At 34.8% G+C, this 16,084-nt stretch overlaps 1 protein-coding gene across 7 annotated transcripts in view; it reads left to right on the top strand.

Moving 5' to 3' along the window:
• CDH12 (cadherin 12) overlaps positions 1–16,084 on the top strand; it is a 577,123-nt gene that overhangs the window by 410,497 nt on the left and 150,542 nt on the right. The gene's annotated exons all lie outside the window — the stretch shown is intronic.

Raw genomic sequence — 16,084 nt, 5'->3', positions numbered from 1 at the left:
ATTTGCCCTGTCTTTTAGAAACATTTACTAGCTGTTTTGCAACAGCCATTAGTAATGCACATGATTTACACACATTTGGTCATATTCTTTTTCTTATTCTTCTTTTCTCTTTTTTCTTTTTTTTCTCTTCCATGTCTCACCAGGAAAAGAACTATTCTAAAACATACGGAAAACACACGGATGTATGTTTGTATGTGTAAAATAAAAAGCTGGGGAAGATTCATTTGATTATTTCCTTTTGTGCTGATAAATTATCCAAATTTTCTTCTCATGGGTCCTCTGGTTTCACTGCTTTGACCTTTAGCTTTTTCATCCTTAAACTTTCATTGAACTGACCCAGTTTCATACAGACAGAGGACAAGTTTGCTTTAGTTGGTCTTTTCTGTCAAGGTCATAATCTTTACTCTTCTCCAGAATTAGCTGGTGTTACTGGGATGGATCATTTCTTAGGTGTTCCCAGCTGAAGCTGTATAAAACTAGATTATTTGGCTTCACTTATCCGATCTTTGTTTGGGGTTCTGTGGCTAAAGCTGCTTTTGTGCTGGAAAGCAGCTGAGATAGAGTACTGCCATTAAAGTCACTATATTTTCACTGTATTCTGTTTACAAATTGTAAACTACTACTTTGTACCCTTCTATTTTTGTCTGTTTCCCTGCTTTTAAGCATGGGTTGATAATGATCTCTGTAAATTGATGTAGAGTTATCATCTGTAGCTCTTATATGAAAGTAGGTATTGGAGAACCTGAACACCATTAACTTTCTGTGTCAATACCTGCAGGTCTCTGACAGGAAAAAGTGGTTTTCCACCCATTTCATAGTAGGCAGTGCTGCTCAGCAGGGAAATGTAGGAGTTCTTGTGGACCAAGTAGAGAAAGATCTGGTATCTGCTGCCCTGGTGTAGCATGACACAGATACCTCTTCTGTGAAGAGAGGTAGATGTAGCAGCAGGATCAGCCCACAAAATGTAGTCAAGAATACTGAGAGAACAAAGATTTATTTGTTGTTTGGGAAATCATCTAGAAACCCTTTACAACCTTCCCTCAATGATTCTGGTGTGTCTGTGATGCTGTGATGATGAGGGATATAGAGGGATGTTAGAACACTGAGCAACAGTCACAGGGAGAAATATCCTCCAGCTGAGATGCATCACCGCTCCTTTATAACCTCTTTATAGATAGGCATGTATACCTTCTTAGCTGTGCTTTGTACAGCCTAGGCTGGCTGAAACACCTATTCATTTACCTGTCAAAGTCACAACATTCACAGATCACAGGCAAGTTGGGGAGCCACCCTGTAAACTTTTTTTCTGTCATCCAAAAATGTTTCATGTTGCTCTCTCTTAAAAATGAAAACAGTGCCTTTTGAGGGCAAAATTATTCCAGTAGAGAGGGCTTGTATCAGATTTTTTTTTGAGGGGGAAGTTAATCAGCATTTCCAAGGTTCTTTCATGTGTATGAACAAAATCTTTTATTTGTGGAATGAAGAGAGGTCTTCAGATTCTCCCATTATTTTTTTTTTTCTTCTAAAATACAGCTTCCATTTCACATTCACCTCATACTTATGATTGAATTTGTGTAGATTATTCTTTACAAGGGTGAAGATTAGAATGTTTACTGAAAAATAAGAATCCCAAGAAATCCCATATTCCATGGTCAGTTCCAAGTCCCAAAATTGTCACCAGGGGTCCACAGTACTAACATAGTTAACTGAAAAATAGATTCTTCAGGAAGCCAGAAATGCTACACTGCTGTTGCCTGCACCTGGTATATCAAATTAGGAAGAAAGTAAATTACTGTTACTCCAGGTACCAGCTGTTCCTATAACAAAAACTCCACTACTTAGAAGTACTGTTTAAAACCAAATACTGTTAAGATCATTTTTGTCTTATGTGAGACTGGTGTTATAATGGCTTGTTAATCATACTGGCTAAGCCCAGCCTAACAAGGTCATTAAGTTAATGATCAAATTAGCAAAGAAATCATGATGTATTTATGAATTTAAAAGTCTTTAACAGGGGTGTCTAACTGATTTTATGAGTTTTAAATTTACATTTATAGAAAATTTAGTATTCAGTTGAATTCTTACGAAACGTCATCCTGATAAGTCTGTAAGTGTGCTGGGACATAGTTTGTTCGTTATTTCAGAGCATGAAATTTCATTGATACAGGTGTTTGGCATCCCACAACACCAATTCATGCTTCCTGTAAATGTATTGTTGAAGTGAAAAATATGCACCTTTAAGGCACACACACAGTAGATCAAAAGCTCATTTTTGCTTAAATATTTTCTTTTGTCTGTGCTAGGTGATTTTTCAAAGTATATTTTGCAGCACTCAAAACAAGCCCAGTTGGATGCCAGTGAAGGATGAATCTCTTCTGAAAGCTTAAAAAGGCCCACCAAAAGCGAATATGGTATTCTTTTCATACCCATAAGCCAGCCTCTCAAAAGACTTAGTTTTAGAGTAAAGGATGTAGCCCTGAATTGGATCTCATAGCAGCTCAACAAGAATGGCTGTTTCCCAGTGCAGGTGTGGAAGGTGAGGGTAGGAGTGGGAAGCTTTGTGCATAAAGCCTTTTTCTGTTCTTATTGAGTCAAACTCCCATTGTTCCTCAATAGAACAAGCTCTATGGGGCATGTGGCTGGTACAGATAGACCTGTACCCTGCTGTGGTTATGGCTTTTGGCAGTTATGTATTATCCCCTATAGGAAAATGTGCGATACTACAGGATACTGCCTTGCATGACTTTCCATGAGTGTCTTGCACACTGTGTTTTCAGAAGCTGCACCTGACATGTTCATATAGTGACACACTATGATCATTGTCCAGTAGGCAGATATCTTACCTCCTGAACAAGATAGCATTGAGGCAAGCTATATTTTCCTAAAGAGCAATTGTCTTTGATTACTGTAAGTAATACTTACAAGAGAATAATTTGTAAGGCAGCTTTCACTGCATTGAATCTATACAATACAATTCCACAGAAGATAAATCACCATCAGATACGCTTGAAAGAAATGAAATTTTCTAACAAAACATTGTACTGAAAAGAAATATTTAAATACTCAATTTGTCAATAGAATTAGAAACACTATTTTTCCACAGATTCAGTAGTTTTTATATCTAGAGTATTTTCCCCTCAAAAAAACCCCAAACAAACAATAAGTAACAGAAATAACTACTGTTTTCTGGCTTACTCACTTTTGGCAAATTCATTAGTCAATAAATATAATTACCTGTTCATTCTTTGATTTTGTTTAAGCAAAAGCACTCTGTTTATATATTACCTTCCTGAATGAATTTGATTCCTGAAGTAATTGACCTATTGTCCTATGTAAATTAGACTGTATTACCCTTTATTGTTAAATTTAGTTCAATATATGGTGCAAATATTGCTAGAGTTTCATTAGCAAACAGTTGCTAATTAGTTTAGGATTGAAGGACCTAATTCTAAATAGATACCAGTGTTCTGTGACCACGTTAACAAGTATGTAATTCATACATATATATATATATATATGTCTTGCAGGTATAGTTAAAATTCATCTGTCACTAGATTGTATGTTTTCTTATGTGCCTTATTCACAGTACAGATTGTCTATTATTCTGTGAGCATAGTATTTGTCAGAAAAAAATAGAAATTTGTTCTTTATCATAAGTCATGTTTACATTGTCTTTTTAGAGAGGCACAAACATGTTTCTTAATCCTGGCTCTAAATTTGGAGCAAGTGTCATAAGATGAGGAACTTGAGAACTGCATTCTAAATTCATGAAAACTTAAAGGCAGACAGAAAATGAAGTAGATGATGTTTGATGCTTAGAAGGTCTCTAGTCAATAAGTGTAGTATTATTTAATAGTTAAGTCTGGCCTTATGTTCAAAAATGTCATGTGCAGATCATCTGTCACACCAAAGGAATATTTTGTAGGAAACTTCTTCCCTTTGTGAATACGACTTCTTTGTTCATAATTAGCAGCTACTGCAAATCCAGGTGAATTTAGCTATCAACAGCTGCAACATTTGTCAGTGAAAGAAGCCATACTTCTGCGACCATTAATAAATGGATAAAACCCCCTCTCCCATAGCAAATAAGTCCTTTATCAGTAGAAGGATTTCACAATAATTTCTAACTGAAGTTTTATTGTTAAAATTGTTGTTACTTGATCAAGTTTATCCCATCTCTTAAATCTTATACCAAGCAAATAGTATTAGTTGTGGTTCTTGAGGGTGGCAGAGAGAGAGAAAGATATGGTGGGTAATTGTCACACAAGAAAAGAAAATATTTTTCTTGTTTCCATTTTGAGATCTTCAGTTTGTTAAGACTTCAAAATGGAAAGAAAATTTACCCGAGTGTGTGAATTGAAACAAAAGAAAATGTTTACTCTTACTCTGCAGGAAAGTGTGCTGCTAGTACTTGCAAGGCTTTCATTATTATTGAACAAAATTTAAGACAATGGGAGTTTTGCCTTTGACTTTCACGAGGCCAAGATTTAAGTTTCATGGAAACAATTAGGGTTCCCTGGAAACTGGAGAGATTTTTACCCTTGTAAGTTATTTTCCTCAGGACTTCTGGAAGAACTATATGCAGAAGGATTAGGAATGAATTGCTCTGTTTCACTGAGCAGCTCCATCAGAAAATGGATGGAATAAAAACTCAGCCAGACACAGCTCTTCTACCTTACTTCCTGTTTCTTCCTTCGTCCAAGGTCTCTGTAGCAATAACCTTGCAGCCCTCTGCCTCTGGGGTAAAATGACTCTATGCTCTTCTCTTCCTTCTCCATTCCCAATAGCGGCAGCAGAGGGGGCTGTTCTTTTGTCTCGTCAGTATAGAACGTAAGTATAGCCACAGATAATGAAACAATGGGTCTTATTGCAGCCATACAATAATTTCTGTTCTAAACTCTTCAATTTCTTTATCTATTATACGGTGTCCTCTTTGACTCTTAAGAACATTTTTCCTCTACCCATTAAAAATATGAATAAATCTTGCAAATAAACACCATGGCTAGAATAAAACTTCATGTAAACTCAACACATTTTTTTTTTTCAACCTGCATTGGGACAATCCAGCAGAGACAATCACAGCTCAGATATATAATTAAACTGCTCCATTTGAGCAGAAATGATTTAGGCTTCAGATGTAGAAGATATTTTTCTTTTCCGTGTTAGTACATAGGTGTGACATTTTTATTAAAAAGCAATCATATCAATATTCTTACACAGTGCAGATTAATGATATGTAAAATATGAATGTATCCATAACTTATATATCCAGGATTTCTGTGATTTGATTCAGTTCTGCATGGTGCCATATAAATGCTGCTTGGTTAAAATAATTTAAGTCTGAAGAAGGAATTCTATTTGACACTTTGCCTGGGTCTTAAGAACCTATTTTCTCCTATCCAAAGGTTAATTACCCCACTGAAAGAGAAATTTACTTATTTTTGCAAAACTACAAAAAATGTTCTGTAAGTCAAGCTAGAAGAAAATGCAGACTATGCAGAGTGTCAATTGCCTTAATATACCATTTTACTTGTTTTATTTACTATACTCTCTAACTTAATAAGTTTTAACATCATGAATATCACCTCATATACATTTTATTGAAATGACTGGTACTAGTCCTGAAGACCCTAATTATATTTAATTGAGTAAAAAATTGTAGTTATGACCCTTTTGCCAATTATTTCTAGAAGTCTGAAACTAGAAATAATGTTCAGATCCCTGCAGCTATATTGGTAAAGTTTTTCTGTTTCTAAGGGAGCTTGAAAGTAATACAGCCCTTTTCTCAGGCAGGCCTTCTCCCTCCACTAGTATGCCCCAGCTTCCACTATTGATTTTAGTTGTCATTCTGAATATGAAATGATGTCACGTAGTACAGAGATAATGATACAGTAGGTGACATGAAGCAGACCTGCAAGGCATATGCTCCTTAAACACTTTCATTCCTCTTCCTCCAGAGTGGCCACACTTACTCAGCAACCTCAAAAACATGTTTCTGCTCCTTTTTCTGTGGTGGAATTTCATTAATTTCATAATTTGTTGAACCTATTTACATTTGAGGCCACAAAATTTTGTGAATTGTTACTCTGTTGTTAAGTAATCACTGCTTGTATTTTGTCAATTTCTCATTGATTTTGAGACAAAGAATGTAAGATGATCAGACCAGAAACCAGCTTCAGCAAGTAGTTTTAGATAGTAGAAGTATTTCTGTTAATTGCATTATTGTTTGAATTATACCTAGACCTCAATCAGTGTTGCAGGAAGTTTGTCTCAACACTGTAGCAAATGCACAGCAAATTGCAGTTTTGTACACAAAAAACATTTAATCTGAAATCATTTTGAATGTTTCAGCAAAATGAAGAACCATGTATGTAGTACATATCTAATATGCAGAACACAACCATTTCTTGTGGTTTTTCTGGAACCTGAGGAAAATCAACAGTTGCTGTGTGAAAAGGCAATTTTATTAATACAGTTTTTAAAAATATTGTTCTGAAGATATCTTGCATATGGAAGATGATTCATGTGCCTGTGCTTTCTTGGAACTTAAACATCTATGCACAGAAATAATCTTTCAGCTTCTCTGCTGTACCTTCTAGTCCTGTATCTCTCACATATTAAGCGTCATTGGTTTATGACTGCATTTTATTTTGTGCTGTGGTGCTCTTGTTTGTCTGGGTTTTTGGGCCAACTTAAGACAAGAAGATTAAACATTCAATGTGTTCTGTTTCACTTATAAGCTTCTCTGTTTGTAAATGATTTCAAATTATCCCTCTAATATATGTGTTAAAATGAATAATTTCACCTTTGTGATAAAACTAAGACATTTTTTTCTTATTTAAAGAAGAGCAGTGGTCAAATAGTTTATGATAGTATTCTTTGTCACAGTGATAGACAGGTTGAGGCAGAAACTTTCTACTCTGTCATTCCCTACCTGTTCTAGTGTGTCACTATTAAACAAAAGGAGACACTTCAACTGACAGTACCTAACTGCAAGTGTGATTTACAGAACAACTTTTTTGTATTTAACATAACATTAAATCTAAATGCATGAGGAAGACAGTTTTTATATAGTAATTTGCAATGTGGTCAGAGAATAAAAATATTTCAAATAACAACAATAACAACAAAAAAATTATAACAGGAAAGATCAAAACGAGGAATGTTTAATCAGCACTAACAATTGAGTAGGCCTTTGCTTTAAACCCCCCTCCCAAGATGAGACTGGAGTTGAAGAGCATACTGATATAAATAAAAATGAAATACTTACATTCCAATCAACGTCAAATTAAGTTTAAGCTTTTATAATCGGTTTAGAATCTTTGACCTCTCCAAATGCAAGGGGTTTAAACGGATACTCTTTCATCAGTGTATGTTTCCAACAATATGTTTACTAAAAAAGGAGGAGAATCTACTCCTTTGGTATTTTTTTTCCATGTTCTAACTAGAGGAACCTGGTTTTTAAATTATTATTATTTATGACAGAACTCTTGTCAAGGCTACTTAAAAGCTGTATATTTATCGGTGATTTTTTTTTTTTTTTAAATATTATTATCATTTTGGGGTTATGCACACACAAAAGATTTCAGCATATGTAGACCACTGGTAACACCACAGGAGTCTGTATGGCAATCTGGGTCCTCTCATGTCTGTCTCTGCATGTCAGAGAATTGTGGTTTCCTAAAGTAGGGTAAACCTAGTTTAAGAAGTCTTATAGAATCATAGAATTGCTTAGGTTTCAAAAAGACCTTTAAAATTATCAAGTCCAATCATTAACCTAGGTCTGCCAAATCTACCGCTAAACTACTGCTTCTAGGAACTACATCAAGCCAGAGAAGCTATCTCTAGATATTCTGCAGATCTGAATCAGGGAGGTAGTCAGACTTGGGATTCACTTTGTATATGGTCAGGTGCACCATATCTGTGACTATGGAGGCCAGCTAACCCCTAACCACAGTTTTATGTTTTAGTGACTGATTGACAGTAGGACATAAATGGCTTCATGACTACTATGCCTTTAGATGTTTATGACTAGATAGTTGGAGATATATTTATTCTCCTAGTTGCAATTATGGTGTGGAAATGGATACTGCTCCACAACTACTGTCCCTCATACAGGTTGCTGCATCCTTAGAAGAGAAACTCCAAAAGGAAGCCTATTTTCCATAATTAATTTCAGAAAAGCCAGGCTTAGAAAAGCTAACTACAAAGTTGCTTTAATTAGATGGGACAGTATAATATAAAGAAGTTAAAGGGAATTCAATTAGCTCCAGATATTTGGAGTGGAGAAGTGTATGCCACCAAGGGAAGGAAGGGGAAGCTGCACAGAGCTGTGATCTCTTCCAGCAGTGGATATAATTCCATAGCCCCTATTTGCCATGGTGGCCATCAACAGGCAGCCATCTTTTTGTCTGTCCCTTCAGAAGCAGAATGTCAGACAGTTTATGATAGTAGTCTATCACATATTCATAGCTATGACACGTTCATAGCTAATCCTACAGCCAACACAAAGGCATTCCCACTGGCATCAGCATGGCGATTCTCATGAGAGGAAAAAAATGGTCGTGCAACTGAACAGAAGTAGCTATAGCTTCCATGGGAAATTAAATCTCAATAAAACAAATGCCCACAATGCCATAATACACTATTAGATGAGAAGAGGAATCTCATATATGAATCATGTTAAAGCTGATATCTAAATGTGTTATGCTAATGGTATATTTCATGTAAAGCCCAATTAATGAACATATAAGGAAAAATGAAAATAAACTATGATTTTATACCTTGTAGCATGAGGTGTCTGTAGAGTTCTACAGAACATGGATCACATTCATACACCATTGAAAAAAAATAGTTTTTGTCACTTCACTTCACAAGCATAAGCACCTCATTTGAAACTGAAAATATCTAACCTTGCCAACAGCTTTATTTCTGTGACACTTTGCAATACAAAGTTCCCACTTGTTCTCAACTTTTTAACAACAGTTATCTGATGATCTTCAGAGACACTATATTCATAAGTATTACCAGACAGTCATTAGAAATTATAAACTCTAATAGGTGTCTTACAAATTTTCTTATAGATACAACATATTTCACGTAAAGGTTTATTAAGTCCCTAGTATGTATTTTTCTTATGTTTATTCAGACAGTATAATTCATACTTTCATATTTTATATATGTTGTAGAGACATACAGCATGGAACATAACGCAAAATAATAGATTTCTGTCAGTATGTGGCATCCAGAGAGATGCAGGTCTTTTGGTATTCTTATATCGATTCCTGTTTCCAAAAGAAAATGCTACATTTGTATACACTACCTAAAAAGAGCACCACCCCTCTATAGTTAATATTTTAATTAATTACAGAAATGCTATTGAATATTCTACAGATGTTGCACAATTAAATAGCAAGAAGGTAAAATTTTATTGTAATGTTGTCTTCATTTATTTTTCAGAATTAAAAAATCAGTATTGTCTTGAAAAGGAATACAAGTATCTGCTGCTGAAACCTGGTGATGATTTTTCCTCAGACTCGTGTTAGTGACAGATTCCCTTCCCTCATTTCTTAATTTCAGACATCAACATTATGTTCCCACTGAGCCACTGAGACTCCAGCCAGGCACTGGTACAGAGGTAGTGCCAATGCTTTCGTGGGTGTAAATCAAACCAGCTCCACTGGTGCCAACTGAAATGCATTAATTTGTGACGTGATATCTTGCACAGACTTTGTTGAATTATAAGATAGCTTATCATAGATCTCAAGTGTACAGCAGTGAAAAGAAAGGGCCTATCTATGCATGAGGATATATGGAACAGTCTCACATTTGCGATCTGAGGCATTAAGAAGTTTGGACTGCGAGGATTTCAGATTCAATCCCCTGTTCTATTCCTGTTAAATACTTTGAAAAAATTTGAAATTATAAAAATTAAATAATATGGTGAAATCCTTTTCCACTGAACTGTCATCAGTAGCTGTATGTTATGGTAGCTGATATTACTTCAGCGGGATGTATAAAATTGCATTAGAGAAAGAAGAACTTGGAAGTTGATAAATTTCCTCAAATTTTGTCTTCCCTTGTTGTCCAATGGACAATACTGGAGTTTGTTGTTGGAACCTGTGATTATGTTGTTACTTTACCATGGTAATACTTAAGGCCTCAGCTGATTCGTGGTCCCACCAGCTGCTATCACTTTGCCGAACATTTCTCTCAAATGGAATTCAGCATAACTGTGGACTTAAACGTGTCAACATGCACACACATAGCACATTGTAACATGGAGTTATATGAATTCAGTAAGAACAATTTAATGAAAAAATGACTTCCAATATGGTTTCTTGCATTAAAGTTTAAGAGATAAGACCAGGACACACAGTGTTTCTATATGCATCAACTCCAGCTGAAATAGTGATGTAAAAGTCAACATCAGAAATGTATGCAACTTGTGACTTACATAATTACTTGTATAATCATGTTATAATGCAATATTATTTATAGATTTTTTTTATTCTTGCAATATTTTACTAGTGCAAATTCTTTTCATTTAGCTTTTTTTTTTTTTTCTGTCTATGGACAATTACATTTCATGAAGGAAAAAATTATTTATTTTGAAATGTGCTTTTGTAACTGTTATTATCAAATTCTGCATTCAACAAAAATATTCTTGTTGAGCAGAATTAGAAAAATAACAATCCCTGACTTGTCAAGTCAGCGATGTTGATAGGGGTGAGGATTTGTTTGAATTGACCAGGTCAGGTACTGGTTTTATTCCTTGCTAATGACTTATTTGCCATCATATTACTAACTGGAAACCACATTCATTATTGGAAAAGTCTGATCTGATTTAGTATGCTTAAACCAAATCCCCATGGCAGAAGAGATAATGTTTTATTTAATTGGATAATGGGTGTTTTAATTTAAATAAGGCTCAGCTTTATTTGCCAAACAGGAATCATTAAAAAAAGAGTAGAAAACCTTTTATTTAACTCCTCTTACATAAGAGAGTATTCTAATCTAATTTGGACAGTGTACAGAACATTCTTCAAAATGCAGAACCATGTTGTCTTCTATCAATTTTATAAAAAATAAATGGAAGCATGATAATTCTTGGAAGTAGGTATTTTTCTAAACACAGGGAGAGATAAAAATACATCCCTAAGAAAATTAGTCATGGTGCTAAGATATGCATGGCTTACTAGGTCAATTTATTTTTTATTATTTCTGGTTTATTTATATATAAATATTCCTATATATACACACCCTTTAATTGACATTTTTAATTATTGCTTAAATTTCTCATAGCACTGAGAAAGCCTAGTCATAGATGAGGTCTCTTGTAAAAGCTCTGTACAAAGCTAATACAAAGATACCCCTTCCTATTGCAAATGATTTTCAGTCTTAAAGGAAACAAACCCATATTTTCCAAATAACCTTTAAAAACATCATTCTTTTGTTTTGGTTTTTTTTTTTTTTTTTTGTTCATCTTTCTTTTACATCATCATTTTGTGGTTGGACTTGATGATGTTAAAACTCTTTTCCAATCAAAATGATTCTATGGTTCCATTATTTTAGTTCCTACTATTTCTATACACCTATTTTGCAGATTGTTGTTCATCTGACTCATTTTGTACTATTGTCCTAACTCCTCCCAATACAAGCTTTAGTCTATAGTCTTGCCTGATTAATGCATGGTAACTCACTGTTCAGATGATGCCTTAGATAATCCAAACTTATTGCATCAAGAAACATTTTCACTGAATGTGTTGTAAGTAGATTTTGCCTTGTCCCTGAATGTCCTCTGAAGGTGGGGGAAGGGCAGTGATGAAGAAGGGAAGGAAGAAAAATATTTTATTTGATCTAATTAGCAGCAGTTGTATTGTTGTTTTTGTTAGTCCATTTCTTGAATTAAATTATCTGACATGCCCCCTCCCCTCTTTTATCTCAGGAAAATTTTCAATTTATATCTACTTTTAGAGGGGGAATAAACCCTACATCTATATGAATGCAGTACATTGGGATCTAATTATCAGTTTTTAAAAGGAACTATGAAATCTGTGTAGACGATAGAGTTCTTGCCAATAGAAAATACGTATAGAATAAGTATCTTTTTAAAGGGCAATGTTCCAAAAAGAAAGTCTGCTAAAGTCGTTAGTATCAGAGGTTTCTCTAGGCTCATTTACACCCTCCTTTACTGTAGCAGTTATCCCTGTACCAACACAGATTTTCGCAGTGGCGAATTGCTAAAACAGTGCTGCTTGCATCTATGCTTTCCATACAACAATGACCTTCTTTCCTGACCTCAGTTCAGAATGTCATTCTGTGGTTGCAGTCTTAGCTAATGCTGGACTTGAGCAGCTATTTTGACTTCTCAAACAATTTTGTGTTGTGCACCTTATCCAAAAAAGGGCAGTGGGAGGAGCTGGTAGCTACAGTGCAAATTTAGATACTTGGAAGTAGATACAGACAGAGGAAATAATAGCGTAAGTTGCTAAAATATATCGCATAATGAAAAATCATAACTAGTACTGTTCTGCATGCAATAAGGGGTTAATATCTTAGAACACTGAACAGTATTTTCAGTCTAGATGTGCACTGCAGTATGACATTTATATTGGTCTACTAGCAAAAAATAAATTGAACACTGAAAATTTTTTCAGCCTGTGAAAGTGGCAATGGAATAAGACCTAGAAATTCAGTGTATATCACAGTGTGAATATATCAATTTATGGATGCTAAACATTCCTTGACATTTAGAACATTTTTAGACACATAAAATCACCAAATGTTTAGGGTTGGAAGGGACATCTGGAGATCATCTAGTCTAACTGCCCTCTTTTCTCTACCTTTTAAAAATTATTATTGTATATGGATAGGAATTTCAGAAAGGGAACAAGTCAATTCATAAAACAACTATTCAGTGTCTGTATTGCTGTGAAATTAGGATCATAGCAATCCTAGTGAATGTCATAGGCCCTGTTCCTATAACCTCTGGGAAGGTACAGTGATTATTTCATTTAAGGCTAGAATATCTTGTGATTTTTTTTTTTAAGGTGTTTTTGCTAATGATTTCTTTACCTATGTCTGTGAATTTACAAATTTGACTTTGCAAATAATTTCAAGTTTATTAATGCAAGTTATTGAAGCATTTAAGAAAGGAGAACATGAACACTTGAGGATCAGATGCACATGATACTGAGGAGCAAATCAGCACCAAGGAGCAAATACTTCTGATCTGTGCTATTGTTATGTTGAATTTTGCTAGGAGTGTACATCAGTCCTTGAAGTACATTAGCTAATGCCTTTCTTGATCTTTTATGTGGTTTCATATGTAACATCCAATAATTTGTGCAGGTGTATGAATTCTCGAGGTGACATAAAGTTTATAACACTGAGTTATTGAAAAAGTAGGGTCTTAATTTGTTGCTAAAATATGAACCATACTACTTCTTAGGAATTGGACACAATGCCTGAAGAACTGAATAAATAATTTGTCCCAGATGTGCTTGTAGTGAGTTATTACCAACTTTTTCATCCTCTCAGAAGCAATCTAGCTTTCAGCTGGCTATAGGCCAAAGCAGATTTCTAGATCACATGGACCTGTAGACTGATTCAGTCTGGTATCTGGTATTGGATATGATTCAATAACACAGTCATAGTTTCTGCATGGATTTATGCAGCGTATTTCACAGTAGTTTCCATCTTATTCATACATGTATTTTTTGTCAGTTGCTTCATTTACCATATGCATTATTGGTTGCACACATTGGCAAGAATTATAGGATGACATGTCTTTATGTGCCATCACAGAAAAATATTCATGATTTTTGCACTGAGGTTGCCTCAAGAAATCATTAATTTTACACTTGAAGCAGATTTGCCTGAAGATCTGACACTAAACTCTGTGTTACTTAAGGAGTGAGAATAACAGCACAGACTGGAACAAAAGTAGAAATGAATCCCATGCATTTTCAAAACTTTTTGCATTTGTAATATTCGCGATTTACAGAGAAATACATAACACTAAGAAATGAACAAGAAGGAGAAACAGGACACAAAAGCAAAACTACTGCTGGACACAGTGTCAGAAAAACTAGTCTCTCATGAATCTTCTGCATGCTTTTCAGCACAAAGAATGTCTTTTTTTCCAGTGCAATACATCTTGTAATACATAAATCAGAAACACACTAGAAACCACTTATTTTTTAGGCTAAATTGCTTTCTGGAAAATTTCAGGCATTGAAAGTCAGGATTATTTTTTCAATGTTGTGCAAGTCCAGCCAATGCTAGTTCTTCTCTCTCTGTCCTTCCATCTGGATTTCAGTATTGCATTATTGTTGGAGAATTTAGTTCATTTTAAATTAAATCAGTAGAATATTCCTCTACAGTAATTAGACACTTTTAAAAGTTGAATTGCCCCACAAATTGCATAGGGCAATGTGGGTTACAAATAAGCATGCATTTGTGTACTATCCAGCAATGGCATCTAAAAAGCCCATATTGAAATCAGTAGATTAGCATGGTTTGATTAATAAATACAATGTGACAGATCCTAGCTAATCCAAAGCAATACAACTCTGCTTAAATCAATTGAAGGGTTCCTAGGTTATATGAGCTGAATGCTGTTTGTGAAGCACAGTAAACACATCTATAACTGTAGAATTGCTAATGTTGTCAGTCATAAAGCTTTTTTGCTCCAATACATTCGAAAACAAAACAAAACCAAACCTATGTTTGTGCTTGTCTTTGTATTTCACTCTTCCTTTCTCTTAGGAACCCTTGTTTTGCTTTTTTTTTTTGTTATACTTTTTACCGTTTTGTCCTACTAGGAAAAGCGACTATAATTATTTCTCTCTAGTATAATCCAAGTGCTTGGATAACACGTGCAATGCAACCTGATTGTGCTACTAGTTGAATCTAAACCCTTCAGCAGACAATCAGAAAGACATTCAACTGTCTCAGCTTTAGTGCCAAATCTCGTGACAGGAGATGGGAGTAGAAACAATACTCTTGGCACCCTTCCCTGTTTACAAATCAGTGCTTCAAAATCACATTATTTTCTTCTGTGATGCTCTTACTTCTCGGAGTATGGAACAGGGTAAACTTCACAAGAAAGCCCATACATATTTTATTTAATACAGGGACACAAGTAAGAAAATGGTTTGTTTCTATAAAGTTCTAACATTTTTTCTTTGAGTTTTCTGATTTTTTTTTTTTTTTTCCACTCCATGTGTGTCTGTAAGCCTCTACATGATAATGGAAGGAAAATACAAAATTTTAACTGAGCAAGGTATAATGGAACAGCAGGAAGCTTGTGAGCCACTTAAATAAAAATGATGAGGAAGAAATATACATTCATTATCTCAGGCTGCATTATCTTTTCATTTTTCAAGGAAGAAAATATTAAACACCCCAGGAGGAAAAGAACTGACTTCCTTTAAATCTTTCCACAGTGAACCAGTGCTCAAGAAGCAAAATGCTTTACTTCAAAGTGGAGAGATAATTTAAAATTGCATGCAGGGGGCAGCTAGATGAGAGATCAGAATCTAGTATATTCACTGAGCAAGAGTGACAACATGAAAAAGTAGACAAAGAAGAGGCTATGTTCATGTTCTCTCTGTCCCACAAACCATGACCTCTTCCACAGGCACAAGGACCTATTTTCAATTTCAAGGCGATAGCTATAAATGTTAATAATTGCCTTTACCTCTTTCTCTGTAGCTTAGCTTCTTGCCCCATTACCAAAACCATTTAGTTTCTCAGTAATTCATTTTCTACATAATCTTCTTTCATGTCCCATGTTTCTTCTATTGTGTTTCACCTTGGGCAGTACATCATGTAAATAAAGCCTATATCCATAATCGCTTTACTATACCACTTAAGGGAATTCACTCTTGAAAACTCCATTCCAATCTGTGTCCATTACAGTAGATCTCTTCAGTCCTCATTAGATGGGACAAGTGGGGGAATATTTTAAAAGCTATTTCAATATTGGTGATGTAACCTTGAGTATCTGTTCAAAACTTTTTGATGTATTTAAAGGATGAGCATGAAACAGATAAAAGCATCAGACTGTATTTCAGTT

Source organism: Patagioenas fasciata, chromosome 2 (assembly GCF_037038585.1).
Source record: "Patagioenas fasciata isolate bPatFas1 chromosome 2, bPatFas1.hap1, whole genome shotgun sequence".
NCBI lineage: Eukaryota > Metazoa > Chordata > Aves > Columbiformes > Columbidae > Patagioenas > Patagioenas fasciata.
This window is presented reverse-complemented; position numbering and strand designations above follow the sequence as displayed.